The following is a 12,070-nucleotide window of genomic DNA, read 5'->3' as shown; positions in this document are numbered from 1 at the left end:
GACAAAATTTTCTGGTGATAGAAATTAGGAAGAAATTGGTTGAAGGCCGTTCCTTGGCTGTCAAACTTTTTCTCAATAATATTTTGTAAAATAAAAGCGTCAAACAGATCTTTACATTAACTTACAATCTATCAAGCAATACTGGAGCAAGCTTTAAATATTAGCCACATTCTGTCAGGGCTGACTAACATTAAATCAGTATCAGTCTCATGTCTTGTAGGATCCACAGCTCATCTTCTTAAAACCACTTAAGATTTCATAATTAACTCAATTAAACAATGTAAGTCATCTCCTTGATCTTTGACATGAAGGGGTCATTTTCCCCCAAAATAGTACCTCTTTCCTTGACATGATTTAATCTGTGGTTAGAGTATTTAACAGGATTTCTTTCCTTCTTAGAAAATAAAATATACACCTTTCCAATATGAAAAACTCTAACTGATGATGCCATAGCTTACCCAGGTCAAAAGCATTTTTTTTTTTTTTTTGAGACGGAGTCTCGCTCTGTCGCCCAGCTCAGGCTGGAGTGCAGTGGCGCGATCTCGGCTCACTGCAAGCTCCGCCTCCCGGGTTCACGCCATTCTACTGCCTCAGCCTCCCGAGTAGCAGGGACTACAGGCGCCCACAACCGCGCCCGGCTAATTTTTTGTATTTTTAGTAGAGACAGGGTTTCACCGTGGTCTCGATCTCCTGACCTTGTGATCCGCCCGCCTCGGCCTCCCAAAGTGCTGGGATTACAGGCGTGAGCCACCGCGCGTTAAAAAAAGAACCTAACTGCATCTTTGGACCTTATGTGACGTAGTGTCCAGGGTCACTGGGACCCCTACTTGGCCAGTGTAGCTGGGTACCAATTAAAGACAGAAACCCAAGCATTCACTCAAAGACCCTTCCCAGCTGTTCATCCTAGTGGAAGAAGCCATGAGTACAAACGAATGCTGCATTCTACGGAGGGCTTTGGGGATAGGCTGCTTGAGAACATCAAAGTGGCTCACGTCCCCCGAGTATAAAGCCAGTGACTGCTCTCAGCTTCCATCCACAGTAGCCAAGGTCTGGAATCACCTGAGTGCCCGTCAACAGGGGATGAAGGGAACGTGGCCCGAACACACACAGGAGCAATACTCCACCACACAGCGGAGAGCCCTGTCATCCGCGGCAGCATGGATGGAGTTGGAGGACATTACGTTAAGCAAACGAGTCAAGCAAGGAAACGGAGCATGTTCTCACTCATAAGCAGGAGCTGAGAGCAGATCTCATGGAGGCCAAAAGTAGGTGGTCGACAGGGCCCAGCAGAGCCCACTCATAAGCAGGATGGGCAGAGGCTGGTAATGTGCACAAACACACAGCCTAATGGGAACACGAGACCTACTATTGATAAATCAGCAGGGGGATGGCAGTGGGTCATCTACTGTGTATTTCAAAACAGCTAGGAGAGAATAACTTAACATAACCAGCACAAGGAAAAGAAACTATTTAAAGTGAAAGACATCCCAAGTACACAGATTTCATCAATATAGGGGTGAATCAAGGTATCACATGCACTCTGAAAATATGTACATATATTATGTATCAACAGAAACAAAAACCAATGACAGAACCATTTGCGAAGCACGTGCAGGAGAAGAATGGGAAGCCTGACATGGTGTGGCTGTGTGTCCCCACCCAAATCTCATGCTGAACTCTAACCCTATGTTGGAGGTGAGCCCTGGTGGGAGGTGATTGACTCATGGGGGTGGTTTCTAATGGTTTAGCACAATCCCCCAAGTGCTGTCCTCATGATCGTTCTCCTGAGATCTGGTTGTTTGGAGGTGCATGGCACCTTCCCCTTCACTCTCTCTCCCCTTCCAGCCATGTGAAGACATGCCGGCCTCCCCTTCACCTTCCACTCTGATTGTAAGTTTCCCCAGATGTAGAAGCCTGTACAACCCACAGAACTGTATGCCGATTAAACATTTTTTTTCCTTATTACCCAGCCTCAGATAGTTCTTTATAGCAGTGGAACAACAGTACAGTCCTCAGGACCAGCAATGTTTTCCTTCTACCCAGCGGCCAACAAGGTCCTACACCGTAGCTGGTTTTCCAAAGCTTTGCCAGAATGCTGAAGCTGTTTTGGGGATACTAACTTTCCCCATCTCTGGCAAACCAGATGGGGCATCCTATTTGCCTCTTACCACCTTTCTCAGAGAAACCCCACCTCTGAAACAGCCTCCACCAGGGGCCTCCTTCAGCAGCAACAAAGCTGAGTGTTCCTTGCACTTCCCTTCTTCTGAACAAGTAAACATCTTAAGCTTGTTTTTCCATCTTCCCAGCTCATTGAAAAAATATCTTATGCTTTCTATTTTCCTAACACACACACATGGAAGAGAAGTGCCGTGAGGGCAGGGGCTCTTGTTTTCCCGGATCTGAGCCTGGCCCTCAAACACTAGCCGAATACTAACACGATATCCAGAGGCAGAAATGCAAATATCCATATGACTTCAAATACCCTAAGGACCTAACAGGCCGAGTGGCCCATGTAACTATGGTGTGCTAGGCCATTCAACTGGTGTCCAAATCCCTGTCCAAGTGAGCTCTTTAATTTCGAGACTTTTCAGACAGCTGTTTTGTTGTTGTCGTTCTGTTTTGTTTTTATTAAAGGGATATGTTACAATTATAATCAAGAATATCCCAGGCCGAGTGTGGTGGCTCGTGCCTGTAATCCCAGCACTTTGGGAGGCCAAGGTGAGCGAATCACCTGAGGTCAAGAGTTCAAGACCAGCCTGGCCAACATGTTGAAACCCCGTCTCTACTAATACAAAAATGAACCAGCCATGGTGGCAGGCACTTATAATCCCAGCTACTCAGGAGGCTGAGGCAGGAGAATGGCGTGAACCAAGAGGTGAGGCTGCAGTGAGCCAAGATCGTGCCACTGCATTCCAGCCTGGGCAACACAGCAAGACTGTCTCAAAAAAATAAAAATAAACCAATACTCCCAGTTAGTTCTTCACCAATGTCAGATACATCAGTTTAAAGAAAAATATGAAAGCATGTTTTTATATTTCAGTGTTGAATTTAACCATATCTTTTAAGAAGATATGAAGATAGAACTTCCTCAAGGATTGGGGGAGAGAAAAGCAGTTGAGAAAATCTTAAAACCTCAGGAGAAAAACAAGTATGGGTTAAGACCTCAAGGCAAAACTTTTTCTTTGCACTTTGATTTCAAAAGAACAGAGATGCCCAAATTATGAACTCTCCCATCTGCAATTTATATTCGTCTGTGTCCTTTGAAAGGCTGGAGATGGGATCCCAGGTTCCACAGTGCCTGGCCGTGGCTCACATCAGGCGGCATCTTTCACAGCCGTTTACTCCCCTGACTGTGCCTAGAGAGCTCTGTGGCCCAATTTACAAAAAAAAAAAAAAAAGTCCTAATTTACTCACGTTCATCACTTTGAGCAGAGTCTCAAGAATGAGACAAATATTGAGACTCCACAGAAGAAAGTACTCTCTTCCAAAAAGTCAAGTGTCAGGTTCCCATGAGCCAGGCAGCTTGCTTACAGAAAGCACTGGCTGACTTGCTGGTTGAATGTTAAATGCATTTAAAATGTTAAGTGATCAAACGCCCCTCCTAGTGGGTGTGCGCGTTGAGCTGGCTGCAGTAGTGATGCAGACCACGTTCTTTCCCTTGGTTTTGCTTCAAGCAGAGCACGCCACACCCAGGAAGAGGCCGAAGGATGGCATCGAGGTCTAGGACAGATTTAAGCTGCAGGTTGACTGCCTCCTCTGCAAATAGTCTCTCATTTCAGAGAAAATCACTGAACAGAGTTCATAACACGTGAATTTTTAAAATTCATAATTCTAATTTCATCCCATTAGAACTTTTGAACCTCCACCTCCCACCTAGAGAACGTCAGCTCAAGCCGATCACAGCGCAGTGCGATTTTCTATAAGTAATGTGCACGCCTGCATCTGAGCTGAGATGTGAATGTCTGGAATGTGCCTGCCAGGCCCAGGAGGAACTGCAGCAAGTGTGGGGACACAAGCCGCTAAGGAATCTGATTTGGAGGGAACTGGAGGCAACTAAAACTAGGTCCACTGGTTTTTCTTGGTAAGGTTTAACCAGACAAACTGTTATCACTGTTGCTAATTTATGGTAATTGGGATGGGGACTTAACAGTAAGTAATTAGAGCAATTACAGAATTCGCTACTCAATTACAATGGCACAGATTCCTGAGAATGGAAGAATTGTTGCCCAGGAATAGAGTTCAAGAGGTCCTCCCCATGCTCCGAGGAACATGGCATTTCCACGCACCCCTGCTTTGGTCCCTGGCCACCACCATCCTGATCTCGGCCATCTGATGGCATCAGTCCCCAAAGCTGGAAACACCTGACACCTCTTGTCACCCTCCCATCTGCCCTGCCTTCCTCCAGTCCGGGATATTCCGGGATGCCCACATACAGGACCAGGAAACCAGGGTTATCCCAAACCAGTGCCTGCATTCAAAGTCCTCCACGGCAGCACAATCACCAATGGCCAATACTCCCAGAACCTTCCACCTCAAAACGGGAGCACATCTGGATTCAAGCTGACAATGCTGCATTCTCTTTGCCATGTACACATGGAGGCATGTCAGGTTCCACCTAAAGGTATCAGGTTCCACGCTGGTCAGGAGCCCAAACCTAGTCACTCTGCATGATCTCAATTCACCATCCACAGAGAAGCCTGCAGTTTTCCTCTGGTGCACGGTGTGGATGGTGGATGGTGGATGCATTTCCCCTGAAGACTCGGAAACAGAAGCCTGGCCAAGGAGGCCAGTCACCCCATCCCCTGCAAGGCCCGGACGTGACCCTCTGCTGTCTGCACACAGTACCCAAGTCTAGCAGTGCTGGCTCTGTGGTGGGATCCATCTGGGCCTGCAGAGGACCCGGGGTACAGGAACCGTGCAGCCTGGCTGCAGCCGGAGGCCTAAGGGATCCCCACGAGGCTCTCCAGCCTAGGTGCCCTCACCACAGGCAGAGCCATGCAAGAGAGTTGCCTGCTGAACTGGAAACGCCCCAATCTGCTCAGCCAACACAGAAAGACAACAGCCACCTACAGCTGCTGAGCCCCGAAACGTGGCCACTGGGCCTGAAGGGTTGAATCTGGAATTTAATCTGTGAAGTTCTTTTCAAATGTGTTTAGCTATGTAATCAAATCTTTATTCTAATTGAATTTAAAGGAGCCTCTGGCTATGGGCTCCCTTCTCGGGCTTCACAGCTCCAGGGAGTAAGAATGGGAGAGAGAGAGAGGCCCAGAGCCTCTCTGCATTCTCCACGTTAATTCAACAAGTCATCATAAGGAAAGGCACTCCAGCAGGAGAGGTGTACACGGGAAGAACTGGGTTGGCCCTGACAAGCATGACCCCCATGGCATCACAGCTGCCTCAGGCAACAGGCAAAAGACAATGATGCCCACCTGGACAGGCCACCGGATGTGATGATGCACCCCCAACCCTAGTCCCACAGCAGCCAGAGACCACCCGCTGCTCATCCCGGCTGAAACAGGCAGAGCTACCCGAGCTATCAAAAGCAGGAAGAATTAAGGAAGCGATTCCCACGACACACGTGACACTCCTTGGAGACAGACACAGGCTTCGCTGTGAAAGTGCAGAGGACAGTGGAGTCCCTAGGCAGGCTGCTTCTTCCAACGATCGGGAAGAAACCAGATCCATTTCCTTGTAGGAGAATCATTTGTACCGTGATTAGACAGAAGACAGAAGGTGGCTGATGTTATCAAATCATCAAGCACCTCACGGCTGCTTCTCCAAGGAAGGCCTGGAAACTTGCAGCCACCCGCGTAGGGGCCGCAGTGTTTACAATGGAGATACGGGTGACCGAGGTCTGGCTTCCTCAGGGAAGCTACATTTGAACTTTCACCACTGAGGAATCGGTCATTTACAGTCACTCACCCTCAATGCAGAAGAGGGCTCAACACACTGCACCAGACTTCAACACTCAGGGTTGGGGTTAGGGTCAGGGTCAAATTTACAAGTTTTACAAGATGTATTTACTTGGGATGCCAGAAGAGATGCAGCTTCACACCCCCGACCTCCATGGTTTGCTTAGCCCCTTCACCAGTGGATCTCACCAACAGATGACACATCCACGCCTCATCCATGGCAGCACAGAAAACCACTTGGAAGACAGCCACTCCCACCAAGCTTCCTGACTTTGGTGTTTAAACTCTGCATCATTTAAAATCTGCATTTCATACGTGAGATTACACTCCTCCGAACAACGACATTGCCACTGTCATTTCACCCAAAAGGGCTTTAGGAAGTGACACGCGGTCCAGACGCCAGAGGTCGACGGCCGCCTTACTCTAGCCTAATTCCTTTGTGCCTGTATGGAGGCTTCACAGATACAGCCCATTAATGACTGTATGAGAAGCTCAGGGCATAGACGAACTCAGTGCTGAATTTTTTCCATTTATCACCCTTTGTTTTGTCCAGAAGACAGCTGAGAAAGGCGGGGGCAGATCATCTCCTCGAGTGTAATGACTCTAGCCACTTCTCTTCACCCCAGGTCACCACTCAGTCAACACCCTTTTGAGAAACCAAAGCAATTCTGTTCCCTTCACTCTGGGTTCCAAGCACTAAATTCCTCCGTTTTATCAATTAGATTATCAAGCAGCCGTTTGTAATCTGGACTGCAATCTGATACGAAATTTAAAGCTAATTTAAGTTGCGGTAATAGCTCCTATTCACATTATAGATAAGGTATGAATGAAAACTTTAATCTGTTCATAGGACCAACTTTGTAAACAAACCAATTATTCAAGCAATGATTGTCTTCAGTTAGATGCAAATTACTTTGCTCATAAAAGATTTTCCAGTAGGAATTTTTAAATCCATGGTCTGTCTTTTCTGAGCCTGTCTCTGCACCTTCCCCTGAGTGCACAGCAGGACTTCTCAGGGCATCCCATCAGCAGACCCACTGAAGAGAATAAGCCCGCAGCCCCCAGCCCAGGAATCAAGTCCGAGCCCCAGCAGCCCCTCGTCCAGCCGGGGCTTCCTCACCAGCACAGCACCCAGAGGTCTTCCAGGTTTAATGCCACGTGTGCGTGGAAAGTAGAGTGCTGGAAGGAACACAATAGACATTCAACAATGCAAATTCCCCCCTGGAACAGCCCAGCAATCCTCTACCTTCCCCAAAGTACCCATGCTAGGCAGGCGTAGAGTCCAATGGGGGTGTCTAGGAATCGGCATTTAACACTATTCTGATGAATAAAAGTTTGAGAGGTCGGTCAGCGAGAGGCTGTCGTGGCCTCCACTCATTTGCAGGCTCTGAAGAGACACAGATTCAGGTAACAGGCCAGACAGGACAGGAAAAGGATGGGGAGGTGGAGGGCAAATTCCATGGACCACCATCCGCCTCGCCATCCCCACTGAGACTCCGTGATTTAAAGAGAGGCAAAGCCAGGGAGAAAAGATGCCCGCACCACACGAGCGACTGAGATTTCACCTAAAGCACGCAGCATGTGGCTGAGGGCCAAGGTTGGGCAAGCCAGGAGCACAGAACGGGGTTCACTGGCCCAGAGGTGTCTCCCACACCCACACCCCGTGCAGACCTCCCAAGCACTGCCTGTGTCTCCTGCCTGGTTTAGTTCCTCCCCGCCTTCTACTGTGTTGGTTTCTCAGCCGCCACCCACCACCACACAACCCTCTCTACAAGCTTGGTGGACTGAAAAGAGCGGGGGCGGGTAAGATCTGGGCTCTGGGGCCAACGTCCTGCCTGAGACATTACTTCCAACCCACCTAGCTGTGATGTGAGCCCCCGAGATTTCTCAAATGTGAGATGGGAAGGTAACTGAACCCACTCACCAGGACGGCTGTGCAGACTGAGATTACATATAGCCACACCTCGGCATCCACCACACGTGGGACCCCAGTCGTGTTGCCCCTGATGGGAATCCCTCTATCTATGCCCCTTCTGCTACCAGAGCCAACTCCCAGCAGTAGCTGTGGAGGGTGCATCCTCTATTCCCACTCCACTCCCCTCCCATCGCTCCACGCAGTGACCTGCCACGCAGCGGCCACCAGCAAATCCGGCCCCACTGGATAACCGACCACCAGCCCCCCCTCACTTTGGGGCGTCTTCCACTTGCAGTTCCGAAGCAGGCCGAGAAACCGCCCTCAAGGGCAGTCACCTGTTCCTTATTGCATGTAATGACCTGCCACGCAGGACCACCAGCAAACCCAGCTCCACCATCCAGGCTCCTGTGGATTAACCGAACCCCCACCCCCCACCTTGGAGCGTCTTCCACTTGCGGTTCTGATGGGGGCCGAGAAACCGCTCTCAAGGGCACTCACCTGTTTCTTATTGCACGTAATGACCTGCCAAGCAGGGCCACCAGCAAACCCAGCTTCACCGTCCAGGTTCTGGTGGGTAACTGCCCCCGTCCCCCGCTTCCTCCTGGGGTGTCTGGGAGGCTCAGAAACTGCCCTCCACGGGCACTCATCTGTTCCTTATTGCACTAATACCTCATTTACAGAAATCCACTTTGACTTTCCAGCACTGCAGTTGTGACAATTTAGCAATCCTGCTTGCAAGCTACAAGAGCTTGAGGTCACGTCCACCTCACCAGTATCCCAGAGACCCAGCACTATCCCACTGTGTTTAAAATTCCAAAATACTCCTTCAAAATGCTACTGGCATTTGCTTTGCACATAAAATGCTAACAACCTTCAAGTGAAACAAATATCTTCAACAGTTTGATACAACGACATGTGAGTTACACATCTGCCAAGTTGTAAAGCCTCATGCATTTATAACATTTTAGGTACGGTCAAATGGTTCATTAATATAAATTATGAGAATCTCTAAGAAACAGGTTTTTTCTGGCATTAGATGACCAAAGGAAAACTGGGTTCTGGCTGGCTTGCGGGCCTGTAGAGACAGACATATCTGCTGACACAACCAAGCTCCTTCCCACTGATGTGGCCTCATCCCAGGCCCCTCACCCGGATGCCTGCAGGCCCCTGGAGGAGCAAGCTGACCTGTCCACATTTCTCAAATGCACAGCTGTTGCTCACACTGCAGATAGAGTTCAAGGCACGAGCAGGCCGCCACGCTAAAAATACCACGCAGCGTCCACGCCAGGTGACGGTGGTTTTTACTCCATCCCAAAGCCCCAGGTATGAGTTTACAGCCATGATTACCACATGGATTTTTGGACCCTCAAGACATACTTTGTTTCCTTTTATGCAACAAAGTTAAAAGACTATCACTCAGATATAGGCTCTGAAACTGTGGAATAATTATTTGGGAACAGAGCCTCTGCCAGATCAGGATTAGCACTTGGGACAACACCCCGTGACCTCGGTCCAAACCCATCCAGACCAGAAGCCTCCCGCACTGTAATTTCTGTGGAGTTCTGTAAACGAGGTATTACTGCAATAAGGAATAGATGAGTGCCCTTGGAGGGCAGTTTCTGAGCCTCCCAACCACACGGCCACGTTCAGGCTGAAGCCGCACCACCTCCAGAAACACTGTCCCTCGCCGAGGTGTGCCTGGCTTCTCCCTTTTTCCAAAACTTAACAAAACCTGAAAAGGACAGGTCTGTGTAGAAAAACACAAACTACTTGCGATTCCTCTTCCCAGTTCAGGCTGTAGGAAGCTCGTCTCGGCCCTCACCATGTTCTGACTGTGGCTTGGTTCCCATAAGAAATAAAGTCAGAATTCTAGTCCCTGTCTCCTGGGCAGTGTGGCAGGCATACATACCTTCAGTTATATGAGGAAAGGCGTGGCGAGCCCCCTTCCTTCAGTAAAACTGCAGAGTTCCCAGAACCCCGATGCCATCCCCCTCACACCACTGTGAACACCTGGACAGAGCACATTTCAATGCGTGCACCTTTGTGGGCTAGTTTTCTATTTCTCCACTAAATCACCCCAAATTTAGCGCCCTAAACACTGACTTATTTTCTCACATTTCTGGAAGCTGGAGTCCAAAACAGGTCCCACCATCTAACGTCGAAGTGGCGGCAGGGCTGGCTCTGGGGAAGCGACCGTCTCCTTGCCTCCCGCAGCCTCTAGAGGCTTCCGCATCCCCTGGTCCATATGGCATCCACTGTTTTCAGGACCCACAGCGGCCCTGACGGCCCCTCAACTGGAAGACGCAGAAACGTCAGGAGACCGGGATCTAGTGCTAGGGCCAAGCCTCCCCACCCTCCCAGCTCCTCACACACTCCCGTGTGAGCTAATATAGATTCCACTTTAACTAGTGTCACCTGTGTAAGGGGTAAGTGCCCAGCTGTGAACTGGTTAACCTCGCCCACACAAACCCCGAGAATAAACTCACAGGCCATGGACCACTCCACAAGCAATAAGTGACCACCTGCTCAGGGACCTCCATGCCCCAGCAGAGCCCTCCGGTACCTCCTTGTGAGCTCAGACTGGCGGCAGGGGTCTGCAGCGCCACAGGGCCCTGGATAAAAAAGACAGCTCCCATGTCGGGAGGCACCCGCCCGTGGTTGGGTTCCCAGTACTTTAATTGCCCAGGTGGACAAGCCGCGCCGCATGCAACCCCATCACCAGAATAACGGCTGCACGTGGCGAGTGCACGGGTGGCCACCACTCAGCCCAGCTGGCCGCGCTAAGCACATCACCACCGTGACGCCCAATCAGACTCAACTGCTGGAACAGTCCCGGCATTGGCCCCCAACAACATTCTGGATCACAATTCAGAGTAGTGATTGCGATCAGGGCCACACGTGGCTGAATGTTTTTACAGGAGGACGCCACAGCTGGACTGACGCCACAGCTGGATCTGGCTGGACTGAGAGCATTTCCCACTGGACATTCTTACAACACCATTTTATTTGCGCTTTATTAAACTTCTATGGCTTTTTTCTGCTTATCTACTTTATGGGAGTGTTTCTTGTTCTTATGACTGCGGTGATACTTCAAGCTACAACTATCAATGTGTAAATTAGTTTGGAAGTCGCCTTATCATTAAACATTTCACAAGCAAGCAGTCAGAGGCACCTAACCCGGAGGCCTCTTTTCTTCTCTGAGCCAAAGCTACCTTGGACTCAAAGAAAACGGCACATGGAGAGGGCTGGATCTCCAGCACCCATTCCTAGGGAGCCTCCTGGGGAGCAGATATGGAGGGAGAAGCCCTGGGTTATGGCACTGTCGTACTAAAGAAAAGTCTATTTGGGTAATGTAAGCACCAGACTTAAGAGATTAAGCAAACCATGAAAAGAAACCACTAACCACAGCTTCTCCAAAACAGAACTAAACTCCCTTTAGTTTGAATTGGAAAAGCAGAAGTGATGATCAGGATACAAAAAAAAAAAAAAAAAAAATGACACAGTATCTGAACACAGGAGAATACTCAAGGGCCACTGTCTCTTCCTGTGTCAGTGGGAGCCTCGCATCTAAGCTGGATTTAGAAGGTTGCTACTTTGGACTGAAAGGTATCCCCAACCCCAGTTTGTAAGCAAGTGGAGCAGAATGCTTCAATTATTTCAAGGTTTAGCGGTAAAGCTCTGCAACTCTCACAACCATTTTAATTGGTGTGAATTTTAAAGTGACTCAATCTGGTGGCTGGAGTATCTAACGGCTTAACCACGGGGTCACGTTGGAAAATTTTTCCAATTGCTTTTGTTTTTCCTACTGAAGATGCATTTGAACGTTCTTGTAGTTTGCAGTTGGCTGGTTCTGATGTTTGGTCCTGAGGAGGCCCAAGTATCCGTAGAGGAAGAATCTGAAACCTCAAGCCACTCGAGTGCTGTCTGGGCAGATGGAGACCCCAACCCGAGGGACACTGACGGACTCAGCATGGGCTCAGGGCCACCCGACGCAATGGGCCACGTATTTGCCGGTTACAAAACAACATAAGCACACACCCCCAGGTGTGCACACACGCTCTGTACACATCTGTCCCTGTCAACACCAGCACACACCCCCAGGTGTGCACACACGCTCTGTACACGCTCACGTCTGTCCATGCCAACAACAGCACACACCCCGAGGTGTGCACACACGCTCTGTACACATCTGTCCCTGCCAATGCCAGCACACATCCCCAAGGTGTGCACACACATTCCATAC

General features: G+C 49.4%; 1 long non-coding RNA gene across 2 annotated transcripts in view; it reads right to left on the bottom strand.

Annotated features, from left to right (window-relative positions):
- LOC139361291 (uncharacterized) overlaps positions 1-11,292 on the bottom strand; it is a 32,436-nt gene extending 21,144 nt beyond the window's left edge. For both annotated transcript variants that reach the window (XR_011618835.1, XR_011618836.1), the window contains exon 1: positions 9,943-11,292. This is a non-coding gene — a long non-coding RNA (uncharacterized lncRNA). The remainder of the gene's footprint in view (positions 1-9,942) is intronic.
- Positions 11,293-12,070: the final 778 nt, after the last annotated feature.

The sequence above is a fragment of the Macaca nemestrina genome, unplaced genomic scaffold (assembly GCF_043159975.1).
Source record: "Macaca nemestrina isolate mMacNem1 unplaced genomic scaffold, mMacNem.hap1 Scaffold_138, whole genome shotgun sequence".
NCBI classification, from domain to species: Eukaryota; Metazoa; Chordata; class Mammalia; order Primates; family Cercopithecidae; genus Macaca; species Macaca nemestrina.
The sequence above is the reverse complement of the archived record's forward strand: the minus strand, read 5'-3'. Positions and strand labels throughout refer to the sequence as shown.